Source organism: Eubalaena glacialis, chromosome 8 (genome assembly GCF_028564815.1).
Source record: "Eubalaena glacialis isolate mEubGla1 chromosome 8, mEubGla1.1.hap2.+ XY, whole genome shotgun sequence".
Taxonomy (NCBI): domain Eukaryota; kingdom Metazoa; phylum Chordata; class Mammalia; order Artiodactyla; family Balaenidae; genus Eubalaena; species Eubalaena glacialis.
This window is the reverse complement of record NC_083723.1, coordinates 10,861,375-10,879,156: the sequence shown is the minus strand read 5'-3', so window position 1 is coordinate 10,879,156 and position 17,782 is coordinate 10,861,375. Positions and strand designations below refer to the sequence as shown.

At 44.0% G+C, this 17,782-nt stretch overlaps 1 protein-coding gene across 1 annotated transcript in view; it reads left to right on the top strand.

Moving 5' to 3' along the window:
- The window catches only part of HECW1 (HECT, C2 and WW domain containing E3 ubiquitin protein ligase 1), a 250,247-nt gene that overhangs the window by 36,747 nt on the left and 195,718 nt on the right, over positions 1 to 17,782 (top strand). The gene's annotated exons all lie outside the window — the stretch shown is intronic.

The following is a 17,782-nucleotide window of genomic DNA, read 5'->3' as shown; positions in this document are numbered from 1 at the left end:
GTGATAAATGCCATCTTTCCCTCAATTACAGTCTAGTTTTTACCTCTGTTGTGCTTCTTACCTTAGTTCTCAATACATCAGATGAGGCTAGCTGAAATCTCCTTACAAATGGCATTCCTTTTCCTTTCACGTAACTTAAAAATGACTGACTGGGGGAGGCTGAACAAAAACCACTGAGGACTTTGTCACGCTAGTGTAAGTAAAAAAGATTTGGGTCTTTTTCCTATGTAAAAAAGAGAGAGAGAAAAGAAAGAAAGAGAGAAATTCAAATGAAATATGAATGATTCAGAAAGAACTTCGGCTCTAAAAGGTACTATTTGCTGTTTCACAAGTCATTTCTTCCATGTGATGAAGAGGATTGCATTGAGTCCTTGGTGGGAGCAGTTAAGACAAACAGGCTTGAGGACCAGGAGCCCATCTGCTTCCATTCTGACGGATGGTGCAGAACTGGACACCAGGCTGGGGCAGAAGGAGGGTGGGAGTGGACAGGGCTTCCCGTGAGGGGACACACAGCGGGAGGGGCAGGAGGAAGAGAGGGAGGGACCAGCCACACTTTTCCCTGGCCCTACCATTTCTCCCTACACTCTCCCTGCAAACTGGAACGTGAGGTCTGTCATTTTACTGGGTGGGTCAGGACTCTTGAGTGTGAGAATCTGAGGAAGTATCCCTAGAGGGTCGGACCCCCATTTCCAGACCCATCTGTAAGGCCCATCTTCCAAAGAGCGTACAGAAAAGCTGAAGCATGTTGCCAGTTGTTCAGGCAGGAGCGAGGGCTAAATGGAGGCAGTGAAGCTGGGTCTGAATTGAACCAGAGGCAAGGTGGATTGAGGTGGACAAGGCAGGAATGCACTGAACACACAACAGAGAAGGAAGAGACTGGAAGTGGAGTCTAGCTGGTTCAGGTGCAGGCTTGGCCAGCTTTCCCCTGGCAGGCTTGGCTGGGGCAGAGAGTAATCTTCCCACCGCCTCATCGGTGATGAGTCCTGTGGCAGAAGGGAGCATGCATTTTCCTGCCAGACAGTATTTTAATGTGCATTTGGGTTCTGTAATAGTTAAACTTTTGGTGGCCCTTATTGTTCTGTACCATGGTGTACTTTTTTTTTTTTTAAATAGTTTTTATTTATTTATTTATTTATTTATTTATTTATTTATTTATTTATTTATTTATTTATTTATTTATTTATTTATTTATTTATTTATTTATTTATTTATTTATTTATTTATTTATTTATTTATTTATTTATGGCTGCATTGGGTCTTCGTTTCTGTGCGAGGGCTTTCTCTAGTTGTGGCGAGCGGGGGCCACTCTTCATCGCGGTGCGCGGGCCTCTCGCTATCGCGGCCTCTCTTGTTGCGGAGCACAGGCTCCAGACGCGCAGGCTCAGTAATTGTGGCTCACGGGCCCAGTTGCTCCGTGGCATGTGGGATCTTCCCAGACCAGGGCTTGAACCCGTGTCCCCTGCATTGGCAGGCAGATTCTCAACCACTGTGCCACCAGGGAAGCCCCCATGGTGTACTTTTCAAGGGCGTTTTACTTGCATTATTCCAGATGATTCACAGCACAGCTGTGAGACACGCGGGAAGCATCTTTTTGGTTAAGTGACCACTGGCTATATGGTAGTGGAGCTTAATTAAATCTAGCCTTTGCTTTCTGCAACTCAGTTCAGTGGCTGATATAATTTAGCAGACTTCCGGGTTGAATAAGCCTTTGCAGTTTGGTCTGGGACTTAAGCTCACTGTTTCGAAGGGGAAATGCTGTTCAAGTTTTCCAAAATCAACTTGTCGATAAACTTTGAGTATCCATTTTTAAATTGAGGATGGCTGGTGCTGCACTAATCTCTTATGAAGAGTTGTTTCTCTGTGGCCATTATATCATGTCCCAAAAGTCACTGTGTTAGTTTGTGGCACTATGCTAAAACCATAATTCTTTGAAAAGGAAGGAAAAGGTTCCAATTTTCCTTTAGTGTAACAAGTACTTTAATGCTTTGAGCAGAGCAGGGTCTCAATATGTATATTTCTTTTCTCATTTCCCTTTATCTTTTGCCTTTGTCCTACTGACATCTGTTGAGGTCCCTGTGGTAAAAAGAGGTTGTCATCTATCCTTATCTTTCAGAGACTCTCATTTATTTATTCGTCTTAATTGTATATCAGAAACTGTGATGGGTGAGGGTCATAGAGATCCATGTCATATAAGCTGTGTCATAGAGAAGGCATAGTTATTCTATTATAGATGATAATACTATCTGAAATGTCCAGTACTGGAGTATGAAAACCCACTGTGCTGCGTGCAGAGAAATCAGTGAGTTGGTGCCTGCAACCACTGGGAAGGCTTTCAGAGGAGGTGGTGTGTAGGCTGAGTCAGGCAGCATGAATAAAAAGCACTTTGCCAGGTTTGGAAGGGAAGTAAGGCCCAGCCTGGACAGCATGTGCAAGATCACAGGGGTATGAAATGTCACAGGCCTGCTGGGGAACAGACCTAATTGTGTCAGGTCTAAAGAACATATAACTTACTTCATTTTCTCCATATATCACCCTGCATTTTGTTTTTCATGGATTTTGTATCTTACTGGGAGCACTTAGCATACACTTTATATTTTTCTTCTATTTTCTGTAGAAAATCATTTTCAAAAGTAAGCTCTTCCTCTCAATATTTTTGTCCAGGCTCTCTTCCCTTTGTGCTTCACAGTCTCTGAATAAGCCTCTGATAGTTTTTTCCCCTCTCCATTTATACATCAAGGGACAGAAATCTATGCATAAATAGTCCTCAGCTCAATGCACTCTCCACTGTGAGCCTTGAAGCTTCTCCCTCCAGGTCTGTGTCTCGACAGGAGGTTTTTACACCCGCCCTTCCCTCTGTGGGACCATCACACATCCTCTGATAGGTGGGCATCTTCTGGACGGGGTGAGGGTGCTCCCTCTGCCTGCTGGGTTCTCCCGTAGTGCGGTGACTCAGACGCATCCATAGCTGTTCTCAGTATAAGTTCAAAGTCCCGAGCCTCGTTTCCCAGACTTGCTCTGAGGAGCAATCACTTGGCACTGCAGTGGCCACCACGTTTCCCTTGCTGCCACCAGTGCTGAGACCTGGAGACTGGACCTCTGGACACAGAAAATAGGTGGCTGTTGGAGCGATGACACCTGCAAGCCCAGGGGGCGGGGCCCAAGGAGCTGGGGAGAGACCACCAGAGTGAGGGGGCAGGCAGAGGATGGAATGTTCCTACCTTCTTTGGGACCAAGTGTTGAGGGTCCCCCAGATTGAGAGGCCAGGCCATGTGTAGCCCAAGAATGTATTTCTTACTCTGTCTTCACCAATGTTAAAAACTGTGGAAATCCCTTCAGGATTTCATTATTCTGGATGGTTCTTATCCTTACTTCACATTGCTATTGTCTGTCTATTTACATAGTCTGTCCTTCTAGAAATTGGAAGTGAACTTTTCAAGTTTTTCCTCTTCTTCCACCATTTTAATCCAGTGTCTCTGAAACCACGCTTTTGATAATAATTGAACAGCATAAAGTTCAAAGTAAAGTTCTCTGCCAAAACTTGATATATCTTTCTGTGAGTTCATGTTCACAGATTCATTTGCTTTGTCAGACCCCTAAGCAAAGGTAGAGTTGATATTCTCAAAAAAAAAAAAAAGCAACTCAATAGGACATTTCCTTGGGAATGTAGGTTAAATTCATACTCTAAGGTAGGATCAGGTCAAGATTTTCCTCGACAAATAGGTGATTAATAACCCCCAAACTCTAAGTCATTAAGGTTGGCAATAGTCATATTTGTCTTGAGAGTTTTAAAAGCAGATCTTTCAAAACGTATTTTAAATTATAATAAAGCAGCTGTGGAACAGCTAATTTAAAGTTATGAAACCAGCGGCAAAAGACGCCAACAAAATTAGTTGCAAAATTAATTCACAGGTGACTGATGTGACCAGCCATCTAGAATTGTTAGAACATAAGCCAATGAATTTGGAAGGCACCTGGGTTTTGTAATAAATGGTCTTGTGCCCTTGTATTTGGCAGAGATGAAGTGGCAAGACCTGTTGCCAATGGAAGGCGCTCTTGGTAAGCATCAATCACAATGTATCATCCATTTGGGGTGAAGGTCTGCCAATTTACCAAAGGGTCCCCTTCATCCTGTGTGTCCACGTAGAGTCTCAACTTCACCCCAAAATGTGTCAAGAGGGAGAATCAAAAAAATTAATGGAGGAGCGGAGAGTTTATCTTCTCTTTTTAACTGGGATGCAGTGTGCTACTCTAGGGAAGGGGGCCCCAGCATTGAGATCCTCCAGAGACTGGCCAGTGATCTTCACAGCCCCCCAGTCAGAGGCAGCCTTAAACAAACTTCTGGACAGAAGCATTTCCTAACAGTTATTTTTTCACCATTTCAGTTTTTAATGAGTTATGCTATGTAAAGAATCGCCTCTACACAAGGAAAGAGGAACTTGAGGAAAGTTTAGATCCATTTTCCTTAAATCATCGGACAACAGTGCCTTGTAAGGATTTAGTCAGAATCAAGCCTTTCGTGATCTCACCAGATTCGTGCCCTACAATCATATCATATTCTTAAATCTGCCCTCATTTCCAGTCCTGATCTGGAAACCTGGTCCCATGACATTTTGGGAAGATGACATGATATTTATTTTATGACTTGGATTTTGTAATAGCCACAGGAGCCTTTTATGAACTTATTCTGTTTTGCCTGTTGCCTCACCAACAGATTCATAATTTATTTTTTGCAGCATGTCAAACCAGGCACTAAAAAGGAACTTCATCAGCGATCCTATGATAAGACAAAATTCTAGGACTTAGTCCCTAATATTCTGAAAATTGGTTTCTGAATGAAATAATCCGTTACACTAAGACTGCAAGAAGTCTGAAGCAATTGCACAGCATAATATTCTAATTTTTCATTTCTTTCCTTCGTGTATATTTCTGTTAGACTTTCCTTAGGGGAGAATTTAAGGGAATATTTCGATGTGTGGAAGCTATCAATCATATGCTACAGATAAAACATGATCAGTGTAAAGTCAAGTGCTTAAGCTAAAATTGCACACATGATTTATTGACATGCAAGGGATCAGTGTTGCCCAGACATTTACTGGTGAGCCTTAGAATGGATTTGTGAGGCAGTATTTGACAAGATCTCCTGGCTATTGTAGCTGTAAATCCTGTCTCCATTCCACAAAGCCACGGGTGGAATGGGAACGGAGTTTCTAAGGGGAATAGAGAGGTTGACAGATATTGACATAACATATAATTTCTTCTGGCTGAGAATCCACAGCCCCATTTCATCTCACTCCTAATTTAGCAAATTGATTTATGGTGCTCAGAGTCTCCTGCCTCTGATCTCTTTCTCCAGAGCCCACTCCCACCTCCTCAGCACCCACCCCCCTGCCAGTACATGCAGTGCTCTGATCCCCCAACTTTGGAGGTCCGCTTAGCACATAGTGATTTTGTGCATCTTTGTGTAGCCTGTGGCTTCAATAATTTTTTTTAGTAAATATGTGTGAGTGAGCTCCTCTATGCTAATTACTAGGTATAGCAAACTGAACAAGATAAATCCCTGTCCTCATGAAGCCACTATGCTAATTACAATGTACAGAAAACTGAACAAGATAAATCCCCATCCTCATGAAGCCACTATGCTAATTACAATGTACAGAAAACTGAACAGGGTAAATCGCCATCCTCATGAAGCCACCTGCCTGGGATGGGACAAGTGAGTAGTGGGGAGACAGATGAGAAAAGAGGCAATGACAAAGGACTCTTCCATGTGCCGTGTTAGTGGACGTATAGGACACTTTGGGAGGACCAAGAATGGGCAGGCCCAGAACATGATGGAGGGCTTTCTAGATGGAATAAACCCAATCATCTGTACACCATAGCCGTGACTCCTGATCAAGCCCTTCATTTTTTCTATGCCGATTTAACCCAGAGTGTGGGGATCTGCTATTCACATGTGTAGCTTCAGCAAAAGTCCCCTGAGGTTTTGATTAAACTAAAGCAGGGTGATATTTAGACACTTGTATTTTGGTTAACACATCAGATGGACTCACTCTTCTAAAAGAGAAAGAAGGGGAAGGGAAGTCACAGCCACAATAGGCATCCTCTCTTAGAGAATTTACCCAGGCCCTGCCCACAGTCACCTCTCCCTAAGAGGCAGCCCAGAAGTTTAGATCCCATCCTGGCCCAAGATTAAGAAATTTGTACAGTTTTAGGGGAAGAGGTTCAAAGTTCACTCTAACGTGGCATTTTGGGGTCTTGAGTCTGGAGTTGTTTCCTGATGAAGTTTCCCCACCAGCCTCATTTCAGCTTAAACAACAGATGTTTATTTCTCATAGTTTTGAAGGCTGAAGTCCAAGATCAAGGTGTCCTTAGGGGTGGTTTCTCCTGAGGCCTCTCTCCTTGGCTTGCAGACCACTGTCTTCTCACTGTATCCAGAAATGTCCTTTTCTCTGTGTGTCTGCATCCCTGGTGCCTCTTCCTCTTCTCATAAGGACACCAGTCCTATTGGATTAGGGCCCAACCCTAAAGACCTCATTTAACCTTAACTACCTCTCTAAAGGCCCACTTTCCAAATACATTGGGAGTTACGGCTTAAATATATGAATTTGGCAGGGGGACACAATTCAGTCCATAACAGAGACCCACTGTCTCGTTGGGTTGACTTGACAAAGTCTACCCCAGCCATCTGCTGCAGTCTCTGTGCTCCAGGAATAATCATTCATCTATCTCTTTTAACTGTTATTAGACACACACACACACACACACACACACACAGAGGATTTGATTCTAATTTTCTGGGACTCTTAATGAAACAACACTGGAGAAGACCCCTGAACTAAAAGAGCCAGTCCTGTCTCCCTGGTCATGTAAATATAAATATACACATACATATATATACACATATATGTTTATATACAGTTATATATATATTATTTTATTTTATTTTTATTTACATGAACTTGATCATTCCTACACAATCCAACAAACCAAACATATACTCATCCATTACAATACTTAATCATGAAACTCTAGAGATTTTTTAAACTAAAATGAGGACCAAAATAAGTATATAGGATGTCACCATTTTTAACACTTAAAAAATACACAAATAATATATCCTCTTTGGAAATATTTATAAACAAAGAGAAAAATATCACTCATAATCCTACTACTCAAAGAGCCTCAGGAACTTGCAGAAAGGAGGGACTTTTGATTGACTCTGGCCTTGGAGCCAGCATTTGGAATAAGGTTAACAAGTGTCACAGTGAGAGGGTGGCCAGCCAGTACCTGGCTCCGTGGACCCTCCGGGCCGCTGGCACAGTGGCTTTTACACAGAAAGTGTCCGATAAATGGCCGTCAGGTTGACAGAAGTCTGGCTGAAAACACTCTGGTTTAAACCCTAAATGGCCTTTCTATAAAAACACTTTTTATTGACATTTCACTGAAAGATAAGAAATCTCAAATTATAAAGATGCTGATTCCAGATTTGCACCTTTCAGCTCAAGTGTTCAACTCAGCAGTCACGCTCTGGGAAAAACATTCCTTCAGGGAAAGAGTCTGAGAGAAGGTAAGTTCTTCCTTCCCAAGGACCTCACGGAGCTGACATAGTAAATTAAATCTGACCTATGAGCAGAGTGAATGAAGGCAGGGTATCAAGCATCCAGTAGGTCAGAGATACCTGGGATTGGCAGGTAGGGCCCAGGTCCTCCCCACCTCAAGCAGGAGAGTAACCCCCTGCCCACACAGGTTGAGATGCCAGCTGGAGAGGAGGGCAGCCCAGGTGGTCTCCTCCCCACACCCAGAGGGCCACCCTCCATTACACCCACCACATTTCAGACCTAATTAAGAGTTCCACAGTTATCCTGTACAGCGAACTGACATCAGTGCTTTTGTCTTTCTTGGTCTATGAGGAGAGCAAAGTTCAGGTTGACTAACGAGCGGATTAACTCTGCTCTCCTCATTTCTTTGGTTCAAAACACACGACCTACAAGACTGACCTGAGGAACAGAGCCATCAAATGTGCTTACTCAAGGGTTTGTCGCTCTCCCTGCCCCTCACAATAATTAATCTTGTGTCTGGTAGATCATTAGGTCCTACCCCTTTCAACCACCTGAACTGGGCCCCGGATTTAAGGTACTTTGGCTGCCCGGGGAGTCAGGGCCCACACTTTTAGATCAGGGGTCTTCTCCAGGGCTGTTTCATTAAGGAGTCCCAAAACTCGGGAGCAAACCCGTGCATTCTGATGCACAGAGATAATTTTTTTCTCCTTTGGAGTTTTCCTGTGTTGCTCTTAGCAAAGGTAGCAGAAGCCCTTAAATGAGTGAAGTCCTTAGGCGTGTGCCAGGGTGTAAAGGCCCCTGTCTGTGTTCAGCCAAGGGGAAGTAAGAATTATCAGGCAGCCCTAGGATCCAAAGCAGAGTCTGACCCTCGGAATCTTCTTCTACCTCCCCCGGGGCTGTGGACCATTTCCCTGCCCACGTTCTTGACTGCAACTAACTTTTACGAAAAATGGCTGCTCTGTCAGAACCTAAAGAGGACTGCATTTCAGAGGAGGTTAGTAGAACCTTAGCGTTAATGCTTCAGTTTATGGGTACGGCTCTTTGTGCACCCAACTAGATTCATTTACGCAGTCACTAACAGGTGGTTTTAGAGAGTTCCCTGAGTTTTACTGGAGCCTTTCTAATTTTATCAGCCTATTTGCGTGTTACACTTTCAGATTAAAAACAAAATCTTGCTTGCTTAAAATTGGCAACATTAACCTAAGATTTTTTTTCTTAATCTAGCTACTTGAAGTCATTATTCTTTTTCTTTCTAGACCCTTTCTAGCAATTTCTAAGTCTCTTTAGTTGCCTTTTTTTAAGGACTTAGCCAATCTGAGGTGATTTTGCTTTCCTGGGTGCACAGTGACGACTGGTGAGGAAAGGGGGAGACTTGTCAAGGAGGAGGTTTATTCAGGCAGGAGAATCTAACTTTTCAAAGAGTTATTTATAACCTGAAACAATCCTGTGGTTTATGGGTGGAGCTCTATCAGATAACCTGCCTTAGGAAGATTCTGCATGGCGCCCTCAGACATCCCAAATATGCATTGTTGAAATACTTTGAACTGAAAAGAAAGTATGGGCAACCTCCATTCCAGGTGTAGGACATGGGGGTAATTATTGCTTATGGGTGGGGGAGGGGATGCACACACTCAAACATGCTGTCTACCTTGTTGGACTAATTATTAGTCCACCTTGTAGGACTAATAAGAGTAGGAAGTGAAGATCACACTGAAGTCAAACAGAACTGGATTCAAATCCCTGCTCTCGGACTTCCTAGCTGTGGGCATTTGAAGGGGGAGAAAGGGACCCTTTCAGGCCAGCTGGATACCCAAACCCAACAGTTACATGGGCATTTTTTGCCTTATTCCTTTTTACACTCAGTTGCCACTCTTAGAATCCTTTCTTGAATAATACAGAAAAAGAATGGAATAAAGTAACGGGTAATACCATTTTCTCATAATCTTTCTTCTTACTTGGGTTGTGCAAATTAAAATGGGACTAATGCATTTCTCATGCACTTAGCAAGCATTTGTTGCCAAATGTTAGAGAAAATACCCCACTGCCCTGTATTTCCCAAACAGTAAAACAGAGATGCCAGAAAATGAGTTCATACTCCTGACCATCAGGATTACTCATGTAGAATTAAGGTCCATAAGTAGTAGTTATGGGTCTGGAGTTCTGTCCTCCACGAGTCTGATCCTGTATATGAACGTGAGGAAAAATCAGTGACTACTGTTCTTATTACCCAGACTGGTACTATAAGATGCAGCTAAGAGATAATGCTGTTATGATTCTTGATGGCTTCCATAGTCATATAAAAGGGACGATCCATCCCACGCTCTGGCTTCTCAGTTCCTAAGGCCAACTTACCTCAGCCATCGACTCCCATGGTTCTATTCTAGGTCTTCCCAACACCAATGACTGCATCGCTTCCAAACTCTCAGATCCAAGTACACCACTCATGGACCATCATCTCCCCCCTTTGCAGCTCACTTCTTTGCCCGCAGTCTATTGATCTTAACTACACGACTGCACCCATGTTTCACCTCCCTCCTGAGCTGAGATTCCTCCATAGACAACTTGCCCCTTTATCTCTCTGTCACTCTCACCTGGCAAAGTCCAACCTTGGTTAAACCCAGTTCTGTCTACCCTTTACTTGTTCTAGGCAACAGAAGAGTCTTTCTGACCACAGATCTCAAGGACGCTTTAGCACTGCCAGGAAACACTCACCTTTCCCGCATTTAAAGAAGGCTATTTCATAGTTTATTCTTTTTCCTCGAACCTATAGCACTTACCCCTGCTCCACCATCAGCTGATGACCTGCCTTCCTTCGCTGAGACAATGGAGGCCATCAGAACCCAACCAGCTTGCCTCAGCACTAGCCACTCTGCTAACCTGCCTGCACGTGGACTCACAGGCTCTGTTCTTTCTTGTTCCCACCGTCTCAGGTCAACCTCTCTATTTGTGCGCAGGATCCTAGCCCATCTTGCCTTCTAAGAAACTCTGGTCCTGGGATCTGTCTCCTGCATAGTCAATTCTCCTCTCTGCTGGAACTTTCCCATCTCATCACGTAACATTTCTGCTCAAAACTGGCTTTTTTCATACAACACTCTTTCGATAGCCTTCAAGTCCTAGATGGCCTGCTCTCACCTACTGCTGTCTCCTCCTTTTCCACTTATTTCCAGCCTCACTGGTTGTCTTTCCCACCCCTGAATACAGCAAGCCAGTGTGCCCTCAGGGCCTTTGTAATTCATGCTGGGAACATTTCCCCCAGGTACTGAAATGGCTTACTCCCCCTCTTCGTTTAGGATTTTTCTCAATGTCAAAGGCCTCCTCAGAATGGCCTCCATAACCACCCAATGTAAAACAGTCTCCACCCACCTGCAGTCACTCTCCAGGCTCCATCATGCTTTGTTTTCACTCATGGTGTAATTTCTGTGCGTTTGCTCCCCCTATTAAAGTACAGCCTCTAAGGTCAAGGATGCGCCTGCCTGTCCTATTCAGAGCTGTTTCCCAGCACTGGCTAGAACAATACCTGGCATGTGGTAGGCCCTCCATAAAACATTTGTACCCAATAGGCATGGGTCCAGGCCCTGGCTTGGCCACTTAACTTGGTGACCTTTAACTTCTCTGAGGCTCAATTTCTGAATCTACAGCAATATAGATGGGTGATAAAAATAGGACACGCTTCATCAGACTGTTAAAAGGTTGTCTGAGGATGAGACGAAATGATGCCAGGGATGCTCTCAGCATTTGCCCAGCATGTAGTGAGGATACAGTAAGAATTGATTTGTATTATGAGTCTCATGAGCTGATCCTGTAACTGTTTCTCTGTGGGTCTCCTCCACCTCTCTGGTTGCAGAATACATAGATTTCAGTGAAGCTAAACGCATATTTAAACAATATACAGAAAGGTTGAAAGTGCCAAAAATAATGAGTTGCTACCCATAATCAAGGGTTTAATTCCTTCATTCAAGATGTTTTCTTTAAAAGAATTCACTTCCCCAAGAATAGTACCTGTGAGATGGATGGATGGATGGATGGATGGATGGATGGATGGATGAACGAGGAGTAGTTCAAAATGATGCCTGAACTGTGGATTATAGTTTAACAAATCTATGTGGGAAAAGAACTAGGTCAGAAGTACTACAGATTATTTCTAGTGCCCAAGTGAGTCTTTTGCTTAGAGACCTTGTCTTAGAAAATCACAATGTAGGCAACGAGAGGGTGGACTTCAGCTTCCCACACAGCCCCTGGAAAGGCAGAGGGGGTCGGTATGAGGTTCTTGGATGCTGACCGGTATTTAATGAAACAGCAAGAATTTTCCTGCCATCTGAGAGAAGGGGAGGTACCCACTCATCACGTGATCCAGCAAGTTGTAGGGAGCAGGAGCCTCCACGATGCATTTGGAGGTAAGGCAGCTGCTGCTGTGAGGGGATGAGGGCCCTGAGGTGGCAGAGTGCCTGGGGGCTAACAGCAAGCCCATCCATGGACCTTAGTGGGCTTTTCTTAATTTCTCATGGAAGATGAGTATCCCTGTGCCATGTCACGGGACAACAGACATTGCACTAGAGAGAGACACACACATTTTGCCTAGAACCTAGGTATATTTTTCCATGGGAATACATCTTAGAAATTTTAAAGCAAGTCAATGAGGGGGGAATGGTTTGTATGAAAGCAAAATCATTTTATGGGCATCTTTTCAGGAACATCTTTCATTCTGTGAGGAGTAAATATTGTTGCAGTCTCACCACACACTCTTGTGGATGAACCGTGTGCATCCCTCCCCGGGTGATCCCTCACGTTGCCTGTCTATTCAGTCAGAGGGAGTGGGTGGCTGCAGAGAGCTCTGTGCAAAATGCAGTCCTTGTCTTTCACTGAACAGACTGTCTGATCCAGATGGAAAGGCAGCTGACATACTTCCTATGATCTAACTTACCCAAAGGTTTTGCAGTTCATTAATTTAAAAGCTGTTTTTAAAAAGTAGAATTAAAGCAGTTTTTTTTTTCCTCCAACCTCAGAGACTTAGATGCAAAGACCTAACTCTTGTCACGCCTCCATCCTTAGCTGGACTTGCTGGTGGTAAAGGACAAAACCAGCGTCTGAAGGACAGTGATTTTGAGGAAGTTCATAATCTGTAAAAAAGAGATGCTAAATTCAAAGAGAGTACAAAGAAAGAGATTGGCCAAAGGGACTCCTTTCTTTTCCTCAACACCCTCTTCCAATCAGTCACCAAGTTCCATCCATTTACCATCCAATGGTACAAGCCTCCGCTCTGCCCTCCTAACCATACTGTCAAGACCCTCTTTAGGGTTTGCCTGGACCATTACAGCTGTCTCCAAATTAGTCCTCTGCCTCTATCTTGTGCTTTCTAAATTCATGGTTCTCAGCCTGGGGTCCACCCTGGACTTGATGCCAAAAACTCGGCCTTGTGCACTGGTGCCGAATTGAATCTCAGACAGAGTTTTGGGTGAAGTAGAAAAGAATAGCTTTATTGCTTTGCCAGGCAAAGGGGGACACAGTGGGCTTGTGCCCCTCAAAAACTGTGTCCCCCAACCCGGGAGGATTAGGGAGGAGTTTTAGAGCAATGGTTCAAGGGTGGCATTGCTGACAAGATTAGGGTGAGTTGCAGGGCCTGTACTCCTTTAATCTGGTGTCAGGTACTCTCTTGATAAGCTTCTCTGGTTCCTTTAATCTGGCCTCGGGTGATCTTCTCTGGAATGAAGAATGCTGACATCTTCCATTTGTTGGGGGTTTTAGTTCTGTAGAAGAGCTTAAAGGTATTGTTATGTGTATTCCTTGAGGGGGAACCAGGACCCTGCCCCAAGGCTGCACTATTGTTTCTTGACTGCTCCTCCCTTGTCTCTGCATCCCCTCTCTTCCCTGATTAGCAACTGTTCAAATCTGCCCTTTGGAACTCAGGGAAGGTTATGGAGGCTGGAGTCTGTTCCCTACAAACAAGAAACGGGGGACATGGAAAGGCTTCCATGCCCAGGAGCCCCAAAGGGTCCTGCTGTGTTTCAGACTCACCTGGGGAGCTTTCAGGATTGATGCTGGTCCACCCCCACAGGGTCTGCCTCCCCTGGTCTGGAGAGGCCCTTTGCCCCTACAGAAAACCCCTGCACTGTGGCCTCTAGGCTGTCGCGCAGTGAACCTTCAGAGCACAATCTAAGCATTGCAGTCCCCTGTCCAGAGCATCTCTGATCGTCTTCAGTGAGTACATATTACTTCTTAAATTTTATCTTTTTTTTTAATTGGGGTATACGTGTTCTACAATGCTGTGTCAGTTTCCGCTGTACAACAAAGTGAATCAACTATATGTATACATATATCCCCTCCCTCTTGGACCTCTCTCCTAACCAGCACCCCCCCATTCCACCCATCTAGTTCACCACAGAACACCAACCTGAACTCCCTGTGCTATACAGCAGGTTCCCACTATCTATCTATTTTACACATGGTAATGTATACATGTCAGTCCTAATTTCCCAGTTCATCCCACCCCCCCTTCCCCCACTGTGTCCACACGTCCATTTTCTACGTCTGCATCTCTGTTCCTGCCCTCCAAATTGGTTCATCTGTACCATTTTTCTAGATTCCACATATATGTGTTAAAATGTTATTTACCGAAAAATAAAGCCAAACTTTCAATGGCTGTCTCTTGCCTATATGGTAAAGTTCAAATTCCTAAACATATACCACAATAAAAAAGAAACAAAAATAATTAAAATGTCCCAAACATGGAACTGCCCATCCCCTGCAGAGCCTCACGGCCACCACACATTCCAGCCCAGGGAGGTGGAAGGGCTTGTGGCTCCCCATACACCAAGCTGGTGTGCATCTCCCTGCCTTTGCTGCTGCATTTCCCTCTGCCCACAGCATCCTTCCTCCCCGTCCTCCCCTGGCTCATTCCTTCTCATCCAGAGAGTCCCAGTTCAGGAATCCTCAGCCTTCTGAGCAAACCTTGGTCACATCTCCAACTATGAAGTAGTGAAGCAGTGAGTTGCCCCATTTGTCAAAGATTAATTTGTTAACAGAAGATGCCAGGTTCCCCATGGCTCTCCAGGGCCTCAGGAGTGATGATGGTGGGCAAGCCTCCCCCTGTGACACTCACAGCAGCCCCTGGCTCACCTCTCTAACTGCGTTTCTCCCCCTTATGCACTTTTGTGGCACCCTCCCCGACTTCTGTCCCCCTGGCTTTCAGAATATATTCTGGCATGGTTTGACTTTAGTATGACCTGTCAGTGCATCAGCACACAAAATGGTTACAGTTACAGAAGGAACATGGGATCATAAAAGGATTGTTACTTAAGGGGAGGTTGTCATTCAAGGAGACTAGAGAGATAAGTCTTACATGTATAATACAGATCATAAATTATTCTATATGCTGTATTAAGTGTATTATCCACACACATGTATTTCCAAAAAGTTGGGAAATGGAATAAACTCATTTTTAGAAAGGGTAGCTATATTTCCAAATAATATAGTTAATGTATTTTTCTTTGCCTCCAAACACCTCTCCTGGTGTTTTAAATTTAAAGCTATGAATTCAATCATTAATCATGAGCTGCCAATTTCTTGCCCCTACTAAGTGTCCTAAAAGTCTGTAAACACAAAGAAAATTGTGTGTGTTTGTGTGTGTATGTGTGTGTGTACACATATGCACATGCCCTGCCTTGATCCAGAAAAGATTTCAGGCTAACTTACAAAATACATGAGCATGTACTTTTTGCCAGTGAAGAGTGGGGCTCCAGGATCAGGTAAGTGTGCCCGTGACAGTAGCAGGCACACTGATCTCTAAGTGTTCAATCGGTCCTTGCTAGAAAAGGAACAAGGATAGTTATACTGTTCATAGTTTCCAGGGTGCTGAAAATTGACCACAGTTGCTCAGGAGAAATATAACCGTTGTTGGTTCTATGATCAGGCAGATATTTCTCGCAAGGCAAAACAATGTGTTGAAAATGAGTTCTGGATCACCAAGGAAATAAAGTGAAGAAAGTTGTCTCAGTTTTCTATTGTCACAGAACAAATTACCACAAAGCTGGCAATTAAAATGACATGTATTAGCTCACAGTTCTGCGGGTCAGAAGTTCAGCACAGATGGCTGGGTCCTCTGTTCAGTGTACTGCAGGTTAATACCTGAAATCAAGGTGTCAGCCAGGCTGAGTTATCATCTGGACACTCTAGGGGAAATCCTGCTTTCAAGCTCAATCTTGTTGGAAGAATTCAGTTCCTTGTGGTTGTAGGACTGAGGTTCCCATTTCTTTGCTGCCTCTTCAAACTTGCAATAGCACATCAAATCCTTCTCACTTTGAATCTCTGATTCTCTCTTTCTCACTCCTTCTCCCTTTCTTTCTCTCCCTCTCTTTCTCTCCCTCTCTCACCTCTAGACCCAAATTTAAAGGTCTCCTGTAATTAGGTTAGGCCCATCAATATAATCTCCCTTTCTCAAAGTCAGCTGTGACATATAATGTAACCTAATCACAGGAATAACTCACAGTCCCTGGGATTATGCAGGGCTCATATACCAGGGGCAGGAAATCTTGGGGCCCCGTCTTAGAATTCTGCCTGCCACAAAGGCTTGAAAGGGCCCCTCCAGCCCTCCTGGTGTTTGGGAGTTGAAGATGGAGGAGGAAACAGAGGAGACAAGCCATCCCAACTCAGTCCAGAATTCCTAAATACCCACATAATATAGAAGCCCACTCCCAGTGCTGGTCCTTGAGAAAGCAATGCTACCCTGCCTCAAACAGCTTTCCTCCCCCATGAGCTGACAAGTACTTGCCCTATATTCAGCCTGATCCCTAACTCCCTACCTGCTTCTCCTGTCTTCTGATGGAACTCCTCCAGAAATTCTGCCCACCCCCACCTCCCTGCCCACATCAGCCCTGTGACCCCCCATCCCAGGATCTCTAACCATGGCCACCCATCCCAGGATCTCTAACCATGGTCCCTCATCCCAGGTCCGTGGGCCCTAAGATCAGCTCCAAAGTGAGCTGAGGGAGATGCACTCATCAGCTCTCTCGTCTGCCAACTGAAGGGTGTAGAATTGAACATAAAATCACTGCACTGTTGCTTTTATTTTTTCTTTATTTCATTAAGGCCAGGTTTTGCTTGCAAAATGATTAAAAGAGCAGCTTGACATGAATTTGTTGGAAAACTGAGGATAGAAAAATATGGACAAGACTCCAAGAATATTAAGTTAATCCAGATGAGTGTGACACAGCAGACAGTGCATTTGTGGTCCTGAGGTGTATATTTATAATACAGTCTGCCTTAGCAGAAAAATGATCTAGCCATAGGGAAAGGGCTGATAGAGCCTCCAGAACTACCTTTTGGTCACATCTCTTTCTCACAGCCAGCCAAGCATGTCCCTTTATTGACCTCTTTGTGCTTCATGTTTCTGGTCTGTAAAGTAAAGAATCAAATATTAGACAATCTGCTAACATAATTCTTAATAATAAAAGGTCAGAGGTTAAAAAACAACTAACAAATAATAATTGGCCTAAGTTAGAGCACTTACTATGTGCCAGCCTTCATGCTAAGTGTTGTACACGCTTCATCTCATTTAGTTCTCAGGAGAACTCGGTGAGGTAGTTCTATTCTGGCCTCCATTTGTTAGAAAGGAAAACTGAGAATTAGTGGAATTGATTGCCTGTCTCTGGGCCTCATGGTATGGGGAGGACCTGGCAGAGAAAGGGGAGCACCAACCAGCTCGAGCTCTCAACACCACATTGTATACCTGCCTATCACAACCTCCATAGATGCCCAGACTGTCCATCTGTTCACTCCAGATTCAGGAAATTCAACATCCATTCCTGAATTTTTCATCTCTTTGCAAAGTAGGAATAAAACATTAATTGGTTATTATACTATATAAAATCATCTTTAAACCAATGGCTAAGATCAATGTTTGGTTAAATACCAGAGTAGGAAACAAACTGTGAGAATGACATCATCAAGATGCTGGTATAGGAAACCCCATCTCTGTCCCCCTACAAAGATCAACAATCAGACAGCTATCCACTGACAAACACAGCTCTGGGAGATCTGTGGAGTCCACTTAAGAAACTTTAGCAACATAGTCAACAGAAAACCTGAGAATAATCACACAAGAAGAGAAGGAAGATGGCTTCATTTGCCTGCATCATCCCATTCCCCAGGCTGGCACTGCTCAGCACCAAAAAAGAACTCCCCAGCTAGAACGAGTTCTCCTCACTAGGAAAGGGAAAGCAGAAAGAGCA